At 40.5% G+C, this 14,313-nt stretch overlaps 1 protein-coding gene across 5 annotated transcripts in view; it reads right to left on the bottom strand.

Annotated features, from left to right (window-relative positions):
* The window catches only part of LOC148657406 (ras-responsive element-binding protein 1-like), a 73,764-nt gene that overhangs the window by 32,990 nt on the left and 26,461 nt on the right, over positions 1–14,313 (bottom strand). The window lies entirely within an intron of this gene.

Below are 14,313 nucleotides of genomic sequence, written 5' to 3'. Positions count from 1 at the left end.
AACTACACAATGTGTAAACTTTACGAAGAAAAACGTGAAATATCAAAATCTATGACACCAATAATCAATTTTTCGAAGACTTGTCATTGTTTAATTCAGAAATTAATAATATGTTGAATAAGACATACTATTGCTGTTTGCAAGTGAGTTTTACACAAAACATGTGATTTAGACTTGATTCAACAGAATTGCATATTATTAAACTGACAGATGTCCATTACATTTTCAAGTACATTTATTGTTGGAAGATCATTGTTATGTATTTGTAACCATTTAAACACTGTTATTGTTTTCTTTGCCGTATCTTAGATTTTATTTTCACAATAAGGTTAAGAGGTTAAGGTTACTTAAGTATTTCCTTTTAGGGTATAACTTATAAGGATCTTCACGTAAATTGTTAATTTATCAAATGTATTGCAAACTACACTACGTGAAACTTTAAAAAAGAAAAAAACTGTGGAAGTTCCAACAGGATACCACCAATGTAATTTTCTTAGGCTCATTCTTGTTTAGTACAGCAAGTGCACTAAAATAAGCCTTTGTTTCACCGTAGAAAAGCTTTTCCAGCATCTGTAGTTACCCTTCAATTCAACATGGCTTACAAGTGCATACTTAGAGTTGTTTGTATCAAAATGCAATGTAATTTACAACAAAGTATTGGAATCACAACGTAAAAACGTAGGCTAGCTGGCTGCTTGTGTGAGAATTAAAGAAAATTAAACTAACATCCATGTATATGCTTATTTGGAGGCCATTATTGGTAAAGGCCAGGGGGGAAATGTGGCCAGGATGCTGGGGTAATACCCCTAATCTTTCAGAGAAACACCCAGGGATTTTTAATAACAATAGAGAGTTAACACCTCGGGTTTATGTCTCTTCTGAAAGACGGCACCTTTCTTACAGTACAGTGTCCCCGTCACTATACTGAGGCATTAGGACCCACACAGACCGCAGGATGAGCTCCTCCTACTGGTCCCAATTGTCAAGCTTGTAAACCCCTCCTCTTAAGGACGCTCCAGCCCTTCCTAGTTTTGTACTCATCTCCCGCACCTGCCTCCGGTTCCTGCCCCCCGTGCTATAAAAGCCAAACGTTCCTGCCAATCTGGGCTCAGCTTTGGAAGATGGACGCCTGGAAGCCCGCCTATCTGCGTGTTTAGGAGCGACTCGACGGCACAGGCTTCATCAAAGTGTCCTGACCTTCTGAATCTGGGATTATGGAGCTTCTGGTCCGGTTACCCCCTTTTATTCCCCTGACCCTCCACCGGATCCCGCTCCGGCTTTTAACTCTGTTTGTCTGTCAGGATGGATTACCCGATCTGGGACTTTTGCTACACCCATGGATTTGCCTCGGATTCCCTTGAACTGTTTGCCTTGGCCACACCTCCCCCGAACACCAGCGCACCATGGACATGCCGCTTGTTTTCCTTCCAGCCCCTTTGCGTGCTTTTTTCCTCCCTCCTCCCCGGATTGTGTTGTCTGCATAGGGTCCTGAAAGAACGCTTCGTGACACCACTGAGACCTCTTCCAGCAGCCTTAGTTTTTCCCCAGAGGTCTCCCATCCAAGTACTGACCAGGCTCACACCTGCTTACCTACAGGGGGGTTGTGAGCTGCAGGGTGTTATAGCTGCTAGCTACTGTTGACATTAAAGCCTTGCTGGTGTTTTATGGTGTGGACACCTGACTAGGCAGTGCTGGAACATGGATCCATCAGGTGTATGAACGTCAGGCTAGAAGCAGGTGCCAACATACAGATGTTTGTTAAGCCTTTCTGTAGTTATTAATAACATTTGAAGAATAAAATGTACACAATACCAAGCCAAACTAAATCTATAAACAGACACTTCAACCTTCATCTATTTCAGAGAGGGACATATTTAGCAAAAGTTTTGCTGCTACAGAGGACTGGGAGGTTTAATTCCATTCCTGGAACACCAGTGCCTCTGCAGGGTTCCTAGAGCTCTTTAAAGCAGCACCAGCTGAAGACCTATAGAGGTTCAAAAAGCTTTTTTTCTGGGAGTATCAATTTAAACATAAATCATTTGAGATGCCTATATAATTGTAAAAAAAGAAAAAATATTTAGACTATTACTACTATCATTTAGAATTACTAAAATTAATAAACCAATTAAGCCCAAGAGAAGAAAAAAAAAGATTTTCCAATGAGCTACAGGGACAGAGGAGCGTATCTATGTTCTATTAATATAAAATATGATGCTAGTACCAGAGCTACAATATTTCAATGCTAAGAAAGCATCATTATCAAAGCAGAGTTTCAGGTGGTATGAAAAGTGGCTTTTTTATAAATCTTAAAGAGCCTCTTTTAGGTGTAATCATTTAAGGAACACAAACTTGTCTAAGGAAAAGGCAATTCCAAAATTCTTTCACTTAGTTTGCAGCTACTTTTGCAAAAAGAAAAGAAATTGTGATGGTGTTGATCACCTAAAGAAATACATCAATGAAAGACCTAGAATACAGGAGCACTTTAGCCTTCACAAGACCTTACCCTGCGGGAAATTGAATTTGGTGTAACACATCAAAAATAACACTCCTTGCTGAGATGTGCACATGATTTCTTTTGAATTGGACAAACAATTCATTACAAATTGTATAATTAACTAAGATTTAAATGACGATAGAAGATAACGCCCATTTAATTGCAAGTGACTTGAACCACGTGCGGATTGATTATTTGAATTTTGGGTGTGGAACCACAGTTATCTTGGCCTAACCCACCAACCCCCCTTTCACACGCTGTACAGTGCTCCCAGGATGTCCTGTATTTAAATCCTCAGCTGTCCCCACTCTCTCATGCACTGGTTTGCCTCTCAGCCTTAATCAGAAAAGCCTGCTCCTTCTGGCTTTCACAGCTTGGCTAAGCAGGGATGGGCCTGTTCAGCAAGCAAAACAGGGACCACCAATGAACACCAGGTGCAGCATTCCCTGAGGCTGCTGCTGGTCTGGCAGGAAAAACTGTTTTTCAAAACCAGTGAAGTAAGAACTATCAAGTATGGAGCAACATTCGAGGACGATGCTCCTGTCCAGAGTCTAAAGTCACCTGTTAACACCTGTTAAGGTGTTAAGTCTCAACATCAATGAAATACAACAACACAGCTATATTTTAAGTACAAAACACCCTAGGAATACTTCAACTGAATCAAACAGTTCCCTTTAACATTTATCTAAAAAATGATAATTATTAAATATTTGCTTACTTAAAAAAATAAAGGACTTGAATCTCTTCGTAACTCGCATGCTCTCTCGCAGTTGATCCCTACCAAACAAGTAATTCCGAAATGGTCCAGAACATAACATTTTGCGAGAAGCAACACAAAGCAGTACACACACAGTGCGTTTGAAAATTCACTGCCCTGTGCCCACAGCACTTGTTATAGGGACTATGTGGAGCTACTTCATTGGTAATTCAGTAGCTCCTCCAGCTGCTGATGAGCCTGCTGAGCCTGGTTTATATCTGGCCCAGGTTAAATGTGAAAGGGAGGTCAGCAGCCTCTGTGTATTTGTAAAATGATGGCTGTCTAGCCGTGCTAGAAAATAAAACATTTCACAATTTACAATCACAGTGGCCTGACAAAGCGATGTTGGCTCTCAAAATGGTAGTAATGTGTTTTTTTTATCCTGAAATACCTTTGATTTGTGTTTGCTGGGAAGCATTTCATATACAGTTTGTTCCTTAGTAGAAGTGACATATAATGGCCACACAGAATTTTTTAACTTAGGCAAGTGGTCAGAGGATATTTTACAGGGAGTTTCAAAGAATTATTAACCATTCATTATTGAACTACAATATACTACCTTACCATTTAAAAACAGCGGTATTAAAATAAGCAAGTATCCTTATCAGCAGGTAACAATATTTTATATATGCCCACAGGGTTTATGTGAGCCTTTAAGATTTGTTCTTTCTCAATAGAAAACAAATCACGGAAACCTAAAATATTGTTGATTAAAGATGCTTAAGGATCCAAGAATACTGTAAGAACACTGTGCATACAGGACAATTGTTTGAATCCCTTTACTTAATTACTTTTAAAAAATCAAATAAACTGAAATATTTGTGTTAAGTGACAATCGGCATAATGTTGACACTTCAATAAAAAATATTGAAACATGAAAGATTAATGCTACTTCTTATTTAAACATTCTATTTCTAAATAAACCTAAAAAAGCCTTTTGAATTAATATCGTAGTTTCAGAAAATGCAGAGAAAGTATAACGAGCATTGTAAGAAACATACTGTACAGATTTTGGTGAAGATAAATTTGCCATTCATTCATGTGTTTGATGACTTAAACACTAAATCATAAAGGAATTTGTTTGGGTAGGCAGGTGATGAGGTGATTTAAACTGTTGAATATGAATCCCAGTGAAGCACAGGCAAACAAGAAAGGAACCAATATGCTCCACATATCGAGAGAAGAATGCCTACGTGCCATTAATGTTGTGGGATGGACCTCAGATGAACTTGCCAGCAGTGAAGCCAAGTTCTCTTTAAGTGATGAATCAAGGTTTCGTGACCGGTGTCCCTGATTCCAATGATCATGGTACACACATGCAGAATGACACACTAATTGTGTACAACAGACCAATTGCTGGTTGCCTCTGTAAGTGTGATATTCTTTGCAGGAGTCTCTAGTTGCTACAGAACTCCTATTCTAGTGATCCATGGCAATCTGACTGCACAGCACTATATGATGTCCTGCTGCCCACACTCATCCTGGGACAACAATATTCCAGCAGGACAGCACACATCCTCGTGCTGCTGCTGTAGCAGCTATGCCATGGATGCCCTACTCACCACTGTGAACCCCAGTCAACATTATGGGATGAGTTAGGAGGACATGTGACAATCAGTCATGTCACAGGCATGTGATAGTGCACATGTTTGTCCAGGCTCTGCAGAATTTCTACAACCTGGTGCAGATCATGTGTTGCACATGAACTACTTGTCTAAAACTCATAAAATCTTTTACAGCTACAAATCTAGTTCAGGTGATATATATGCAAATGAGCCATAAATGCTTACAGACAGCATCCTTCCATTTATTTTCAAATCAGGTTCGCAGGGGAGTAGACTATCACTGCAAGCAACGGACACAAGGCAGGGTACACCCTGGATGGGACGCCAGTCCATTGCAGGGCAGACAAACAGACCTAAATACAGACACGCACACACTCACACCTAGGGCTGATTTTCCCAGAGGCCAACCACACAACCAGTATGTCTTTGGACAGTGGGACAAACCTGAACGCAGGACCCCAGCGCTATAAGGCAGCAATAATAACCACTGCACCACTGTGCTGCTCTTACAGACATCACTGAACAACAACTACTGACATTGCAAAATGTTTCATATGTTTCAATCTATCAGCTTTTACGTGAACTGAGGAGTATTAGTAGAGACTAGGTAAAATGTTTGGCAAATTTTTAAAAAATTCCAGCTGATTTTGTCTGAACCCAGATGAAAGTACAATCAGTTCCCAACTTCAACTCCTTGCTGCAACCTGCGGCAAATCTAGGTTTTTGCCTACACAGCATCATTTTTGTTTGCTTTGAATCTGGGTTGCATTCTACACCATAACCATAGAAAACATTTCAACGTATTTTCTGTGTGCCAGATTAAGATAACCTATGTATTTCCATAAAAGGACAGTTTTGTGGCCACCACGGATAAAAGCTTAGCAATGGCTGAACTATTTTAACCAAAAAATATATGGATGAAAAACAAGTCAGGGTATGGGTATCTGTGAAGGAGGAGCAAAGTTCTGAAAGATGGAGACATTTATCCCCATGCTAATTGCTGCTTCCCGTTCATTCTGAACAGGAAGGCCTTTGCTGAATCCACTTCCTCCTTTTGGAAAGGAACGTGACCGCTTCTCATCCCCAGCAGCTGAAGCTGTCAGCATTTTCTCACCGAAACTTGCTTAACCTCCTTTGCTCTTAGCTGTACTGAAAGTTAACGACAGAACAAAACAAAAAAAAAGTTGCTTGAAGTGCAAAAAAAAAAAGTAGAGGACAGTAATAATAATACCACACTGGACAGGAAAGGTTTGGAAAACTGTTTCGGAACAAAGAAGAATAACTAAATTAAGAGGGCTCAAGGTCCAACATTCAGAAATGGAAATTACACTGTTTTAGCATTCTGCTGTACAAGAAGACAATGCAAAGGTTCTGTCTAATTTCTAAAACAGAAACAATCTTAAAGGAAAAAATCCTCCTACAGACATTTTTTTAAAATCAACCCCTCCCATTTAAGCTGGAAAACAGCATAATTTACCAAAAAAATGTTCCTTGCCGGTAAAACCATCCACTCATATCGCCGAGAGCCCAGAGTGGCTAAAGCAGACACTGCTGTACATCTAGAAAACTGGTTCCAGAAGCTGTAATCACAGGTCTACCCCTTGGCCATCCAGAAACCCTTGGAACCTTGTACGCACAAAAGCTGCAGTAAAAAATGGCTAAGGGCAGCAGCAACAACTCAGGCTGCTAAAATCAAACTACAGAGATGACTATCAGACTATCACACCCTTGGAGTGAAAGGGGTTGGGGGTGGGGGAAGGACCCAAGGAAAACTTTGGATCCGTCTAGAACTGCTTCTTCCAGTTACAGACCTGCGGGACCTCTTGCTGTCCAGGCTTTCGATCTAACCAGCCCAAATCTTTCTGTTAAAGAGTCAAGGAAATGTGGATAATTGTGGTACAGATTCAAAAACAAACCTCCGGGGTCCAGGTTGGATCAATAAGAATAGAAGACAATAAATGACACAATCCAAATTAATTTGATTAAAACAGGAGCCTCCCTGTGATAAAAGCATCAGGAAGGAGCTTTCCTTTGTTATTTTTTGCTTTCCAGCACAAAATAAAAATAAAAGTGAGGGGTATTGAAACGCTTAACTGACTGTTAGAAGAAAAAAAACAACACTCAATCATATAACAGCTGTTCATTGATGCTTCGGATTTATTTCCATCAAGGCAGCAGTTCTCAACAACAACAAAATCTGAAGATTATCCCTGGATTTAATCTTTATTTCATTATCTGATCTGCCCCTGCTGATTGGTGAGTAATTAACAGGAGCACAACATTATTAACCACTAATCAGAGCAGACTGGAAAAAAAGAGCTCTAATAAGAAGTGTGTGTAGGGGGAGGGGATGGGGGGTTGGGGGGGGGGAGCTGGGCTATGGAGGGCAATTTACTTTGCTGGTATGTCCTGGCCAGGTTGGGACTTTTTTCAGCTCGTTACACAGGGGGCTCTTTCACATGGGATATTGACCGCGCTTGCGAGGGAAACCCCTTCAGACTTCACAGGGCTGCATCTGCTGCTAGCCATCACTCCCGACAGCCCTCCGAGTTAACACGTCCTTGTGAAACCAACCAGGAAGACAAAAGAGCAACAGCGGCAGCATGGAAAGTTTCTCGGCGGCCCTCAGTGCCAGATTACCAAACAGGAATCACATGTTCCCGAGATGGATTCTGAATGTTTCTGAGCGGCCTCTGTGCCCAGCTGAGGCCCACACTGATGCAGGGCCTGAAAAGCCTCGGCTTTCTCAAGAGCTGCCCTCTCACAGCATCAAGCGCGAGGCTGGACGAGGAATGAAGGGCTTTTTAGACGGAAACGTCAACAGTTTAATGGCCTACTTAAAAAAAAAAATGATGGTGGTGCCTTGAAAACCAGAAACACAATGTTCTGGTTTAAATAAACTTGTCAATTTAACAATCTACTGTGTCAGTAACTACCGTTCTTGTAAACTGCTTTATCAAATTTATATTTTGTTTGAATAAATCAACGCCCCGGCTCCTACTCCTGCAAAAACAGACATGTTTCAGTAGTGGGATGGATGATGCACATATTTTGAAATTACGCCCTGTAACATCCAAGTCCAATTTAATTCTTTTTTTTTTTTGCTTTTTTGGTTCCAAAGAAAGCAGAAGTCAGAATACTGGTTGCTTGTAGTCGGCAGGATTGTTAAGCCCGTTGTCTACAACAAAGTCAAAGCAACATGGAGTCATTGTGAGCAGGATCTGCTGCTAGTCTCTGCTTCCACACTGTTGGGCTCATTTCCAAGGTGACAGGTTCAGCACCTCCTGAACACTTCCTCTTCCTGCAGGGTCCAGCCAACTTAATTTGTGTTTTACTATTGTGTTCTCGTTTTCAGGCCCAGAAAGTCCTGTGAAAATGTGACACTGTGTGGTACGTTACTGTAGAACTCTTATGAGATGTCACTCCACAGTGCACATTTAAAGCAACAGATGGATTTCTTTATATGTAAATGCTTCGGTCTTTAAAGGTTTTTTATGGTGCAAATATAAGCAAATTTCCCAGTCATTCTTCTCAAAATTTGCAACAGAACTGATGATGTGTGCTTTGCCATTTTGCAGTTTCTCAGCCTATACGTAGTAGGCAAGCCTTTACAACTAATGAAAGTGTGTGTGAATCTCGTTTAAAATATTCAATAGTTTCTAGTCTATTCAAAGTGCACCACCCTAGATCAGCAGAACACAAGAAATACCTGATAAATATTTCAGCATTTTCAATGATGTGCTTCTGGGCTGTGGCAATGTGCTTTCTGAAGAGGCTGGCTGTCAGTGGCCAGGTTGAGGTGTTATCTCCTGGGAATGTGCATGAGGGTTTTTCTGACAGGATTAACCACTTGCCAACAAAGCAGGCCTGTGGAGACAGCCGCCACATGGCAGCTATTTATTCCACAGCCCTCCAGCACTGCCCTTCTCAGCCACTGACTGCAGCTAAGATTGCACTGTGTGATAAAGGCAGGGAGGAACACTAATAAGACATTCCAGCAAACAAACATCAAACAGACTAGCATTAGAAATTGCTATGTGGGTTGCGCACTGTTAACATCTAGGTCAAATGAAAAGTATCTTTTACTATTGTTTTTCCTATGTTCAAACTATTAAATACACACAGGACATTCTTTAAAGTTTCAGTGTTAGCATCCCAGGCAGAGCCTCATTTTATTTCCTGATCGACTCCCTTGTATGTAAGAAACATAAGATTGCGCTTTATAAAAAATCAGATCTAGACTCATACTGTAAATAACCATACACATTTTCAAGAGAGAAAATTTACGCAAAGTGGCTTAAAATGCTACAGGGCATATCAAATATATTTTCATATATGCAGCACCCATTATAAACCAGCACAGTAAACAGTCTGCCAGATTATAATAGACGTTCAAACAGCAAAAATCAATTAACTGTGCTCGGTATCTCATGATGATGCAACAGGACTGATGCTGTTTTTGCTCGAAATGACAATCAAAGACATCCTGAAGACACCCTTTTCCTTTGTCGTGGCACAGGACTCTGTTCACACACACATGCCAGAAACAGCATGTAAACACATCTCCTGGTCAGCTTACAAGCTGAAAAAAAAGAAAGTAACGTTTCTAAGAAGGATCTGAACGCTGGGCATAAAATGAGGTTTGCAAGCTCTTTTTAAAGCGTTACGTTAAGCGAGGCGGAATAACGAGAATGCCGCCGAGCTGATGAGTTGTTTTTCTTTCATTGAGAGTAAAAAGGCAACTCAAATCACCAATCTCCTTTATCCCTTGTAACACTCATTAACAGCAGCATGCGTCTGTGCTGCGTTATGTGTGATGTTAATGGTTAATACAGTGTCTTCTAATGGGCATGACTGACGGGCCTTTTCCTCCCCGGCCTGCCCTGCTTTCGTATGAAAGGACCCCCAGCTGCACAAGTTTGTTCTCGCAACAATATTCCCTGGCCCTGCCCTGACTTGCAGCACACTGGAAGATTTCCCGCCCACTGCTTTGAGCAAAGTTCACACAGGCTGATAATTCCTGTTTGCAGAGTTGGAGTTGGGCCCAGACAAAGCATCTTTTGCTCTGAGCATCCATTTTCTCTTGTTCCGAGCTCTGCAGACATGAAAACGCCCCGCCAAACGCCTCTGGTGTTGGGCTGCTAAAAGATGCGCTGCCGCATCATGACAAACACTCTGAAGCAAATCAACAGCTTTGTTTGGAAATCCTGCGTAACAAAAGAACCACAGGCACTTCGGCGGTAATTACTGCAACCCCTCCATCCCCAGCAGCAGCACGTACCTACCAGCCTCCATTATCTTAACATGTCACAAGACACTAAACTTCTTTTCAAGCTGCTTTTGTCGAGACCAGTGGCGTGAATGAAGCATCTCTGATGCACGCCCTCAAACTTGATTCACGTTTTTAAAGGCCTGAGTTGGCAAGTTCCAGTGTTTAAAAAAATACTGCTGCTATACAACTGGAACCCATCTCTATATTTAACCATGACATTAACATCGACGGGATAAATGTGTTTTCAAAAACTACTGTAAAGATAGAAGGTGACACCCCTTGATTTTACGGCTTTTCACAAGCCATAGTGTCAATGATTTCATATTTAATCGAGCCCCTCTAAAAAGAATACTTGATACTATCATGATCACATGGTCAGGAAAAGATCTCCACAGACCATGGTCATTAACATCAGTATTCATATTTATAAGCATTAACATTGGTCATTCACCCACAGGGCAGTTTAAGATGCTTAAGAAAGGAACAGCCAAAAAAAAATGAATTTACAGATTCGTAACAAACAGCCTGACTCAACCATGGAAATACTCGTGAACTTGCCAACGTACTTTAAAAGTTCAATCAAAAATAAATATAAAATGGGTTTGCATAGCAAATTATACATATTTTTTGTGAAGTAGCAGACCTGCACGTAAATAAACACACTGACGTTTGTTTCCACTACGCAGCAAGTAAACATTTTGCTATATAAAAAAATAAAATACAGCCTTAAGTAAAAACGGTACATTAAAAGCATGGAGCAATGGTACAGTTCTACACTGGAAGCTCGAGGGCTCATCTGGGATGGGACACTGGTGTTCAGCTCAACCCTTCAGCAAAGTACTTCACTCCAAGTGCTTGTAGAAAATGCCCTGCTGTGTAAGAAGCTCTCCAAGTAGTCATTGTAAACAAGAATTTAACTCATTTGACTGGCATTGTAAAACAAACATTTGAATTGCAGATTTAAAATTGGAAAGTGTCCGTTAGAAACCTAACTAGCCCTACTAACTGCTTAAAGGGGAACTGCAGTCCCTATTTCTCAAACCAGCTATTAAACCTTGGCAACAAAATCAATTAATTGACATTAATAGAAAAAATGACCAATTCCAAATTAAGCACAAAATCGTGAACTTTGTGCAAGTCACCATGTTGTCACAAACTCGCATTAGTTCCCTCGAACTGCGACGTGGTGTGACCCTTCCTGCTCACTAGTCACCCTAATGACTAATGTAATGCGACGTACAAGGGAATAAGTACAGGCTGTGCAACAGACATTTCACCGCAGAAATGTTCCAACACGATCTGTATGCAGACTTAACAAGAAGTATTTGTTGGCAAAACTGTCTCGAAATCAAAAGCAATATTTCTATTGGATTAAAAGCAATGTATTCACAAGCCTGCTGGACTACAATTTAAGAAGGCTGCAACACATCACAGGACGTTTTGTTGCCTCATTCTGAATCGCAGAATATGGTGCTGCTTGTACCTGGACATTTTTGTGTTTAACAAGTTTTTTTGACAAGTTTTACAAGTTACTGTGTACATTTTACATTTATTGTGGTTTGAAATGTATTCATCAATGCTGATTTTGTCTAGCCCTGCAATATAAAAATAGCGTTGCAGTTCCCCTTTAAAATCCAAGACTTTGTTTTACAAGCGGAGTACCTCTGGTGAAACAGTGATGTTAGACTGAGAACCTCTGTGGAGCCCTGCCACGTTCAAATACAGTCAAAAAAGCAGGACGCTGACCGGCTCTGTTAAACAAGGGCACAGAGCCTCTCAAAGGAATGGTCCTTAAGATGCTCTGCTGCAGCCAACTACAAACACTCGACAGACTGGCCTGACAATAACAAGCCTGAGTTGCAGGAGATTTCATTCTTTGAAATGTAGAATCAAAGGACCTACACGAGCCAGCAAGGAGCATGTAAGTGCCGAGTTCTGTGGCACGGAAATAAGAACGAACCATTCAGTTCTCCCACGTATCTGCACCAGCAAAATAAATATCAGCCTACAATGTAAGCACATGCAGTGGTGAAAAAAACACATTTACAGGCATAATACATACTTCTTGGTGTTACATCATTTGAGTTATTATCATCATCCAGGTGGATGCTACACATTGGTGGTGGTGGAGGGGAGTCCCCATTACCTGTAAAGCGCTTTGAGTGGAGTGTCTAGAAAAGCGCTACATAAGTGTAAGCAATTATTATTATTATTATTATTATTATTATTATTATTATTATTATCATCTTGTCAAGGCAGCTCAGTTTAATACACCTAGGCACTGTACAACTTTACAAAAAGCTCACTTAACTTTAACTGCTAGCTATATAAATTCTACCAAACAAGATTTGAATAATCTGGTGGTGAACAGTCACATTCAAGTTACTTTTTAGCAGTGCAGGTAAGAGTCCCAGCGCATGAAGATAATGTAGTGTGTTCTCATTTTCTGGTGCACTGTCTGTGTGATAACCACAGATCAGGAAGACTCAAGAGTTATTCAATAGACACATTGGAAAGATTCTGTTTGCACCATGGATGGCTGTCCTGAGATAAAAGTAATTTTTATGTTTTCTGTTTTCGGTTTATGCCCACTCATCTCTGGGGCCTTATCGTGCTGAATAGAAATGTTATTAGCCTCCAGACACAGAGCCACCTCCTCTAAGAATACAGACGCAGAGGACTGTCTTTTGGCTTTCTCCCCAGTAAAATTACAGTTTCCACCGACACTCTCTTTTTTCTACTCCACTAAAAATGAACACTCAATAAAATAAAGAGTTTAAATTAATAAATTAATTGGCCCATCTTAGCAAGGGTGTGGTGTCAGTGAAACTAAAACTTGCGAACAGCTCTTTGTCCTTCTGTTATATTTGCTGTGACTCAGTCAGTCCAGGTTCAGACTAGAAATGAAGGAGGAAGCACTGTCACTGAAAATATGCTTTCTATTTGATCCCCCCCCAACAATTGCTCTTTTATGAATACAGAGCACGTGACATGTTGCTGCTGTACTGCACGACTCTTCACAGGCATTGTGGGATAACAACAAAGAATCTCACGAATTTCTTCAAAGAACTCAAGGGAAATTTTAAACTGAACTCTGTAAGTGAATAAAAAAGCAGACAATGATAAGGGAGCACGTCCTCTAAAAGCTGACAGAACCACTCCTGCTTGGTTAGTGAGGAGCGAGCTGGGTTCTTCTGCACATTTCAGTCTGGCCTCAGGCGTGGCGTGGCATTTAGCAGGGCATCCCTGGCACAGTGCGGCCTAGCAATGTAGAGTCATCCCACACATCCTGTCTCAAATCTGGCATTTAACCCTCCGGTAGAAAATGGTCGCCTTCTGTTGCCTTTTGAAGGGTTACGTCGTTTCAAACTTTTTTTTGTACTCAAAGAATTTCACTCTACTATGGAGACGAAACACCCCCTCTCAAAAAAAAGGGAAAAAAGATAAGTGCCACAAAGCACAAGTGTAACAAAACGCATGCCATAAAAAGACAAAATATTGCCATGTTTATCGGGTAAATTCTATAATATTAATAAATGTCAAGGTTTTTTTATACTTTATTTGATTTCATGTCACAGATGTCAACAAACAGAACATTAAAATTGTACAAATGTTAAGTAGTACAATGCAGTACTGACCTCACTTTAAACTGTATGTACACTTTTAGTTCCCGGATACAATAAGGATTCAAGAGTAGCCATATCAATCCATAGAAGAGAATCAAGGTACATTCCTGAATTAAAAGCAAAGCCTTACCCTGGCAGCCAATCTGAATCATTTTCAGCTAAAACCCCCAACATCTTCATGCACATTGTGTCAAGATTTGGAGAAACTGTGACTTTTTCACAGAGAAGACTATGGGATCTGACTCAAGTTTTTGAAATCCTCAATGGTATTAACAAAATGAACCCAGTGGACCACTTCAGTATCAAGAGTGAAGAAGAAAGCAGAAGAAACAAATGGGACCTGAGGGGAAACGCATCTTAAACTGAGAATAGGAGCATTTCCTTCCACAAAGGGTTATGGGAATCTGGAACAGGCTACCCAGCTGTGATGTTTACTTCTTTTATGAAACGGTTGGATGAGATTCTCTGATCACATAACTGTCAAAACCAAACAACCTAGATGGGCCAAATTGTTTGATATTGCACAAATATTTTTGGTTTATAAAACAGGAAATGATTGAAAATTGTAAAGGGTGAAAAATATGTAATTGAACTGTTTT

The sequence above is a fragment of the Lepisosteus platostomus genome, chromosome 8 (assembly GCF_059453375.1).
Source record: "Lepisosteus platostomus isolate fLepPlt1 chromosome 8, fLepPlt1.hap1, whole genome shotgun sequence".
Taxonomy (NCBI): Eukaryota; Metazoa; Chordata; class Actinopteri; order Semionotiformes; family Lepisosteidae; genus Lepisosteus; species Lepisosteus platostomus.
Note: the sequence above shows the minus strand (reverse complement) of the source record. Positions and strands in the feature narration are given on the sequence as shown.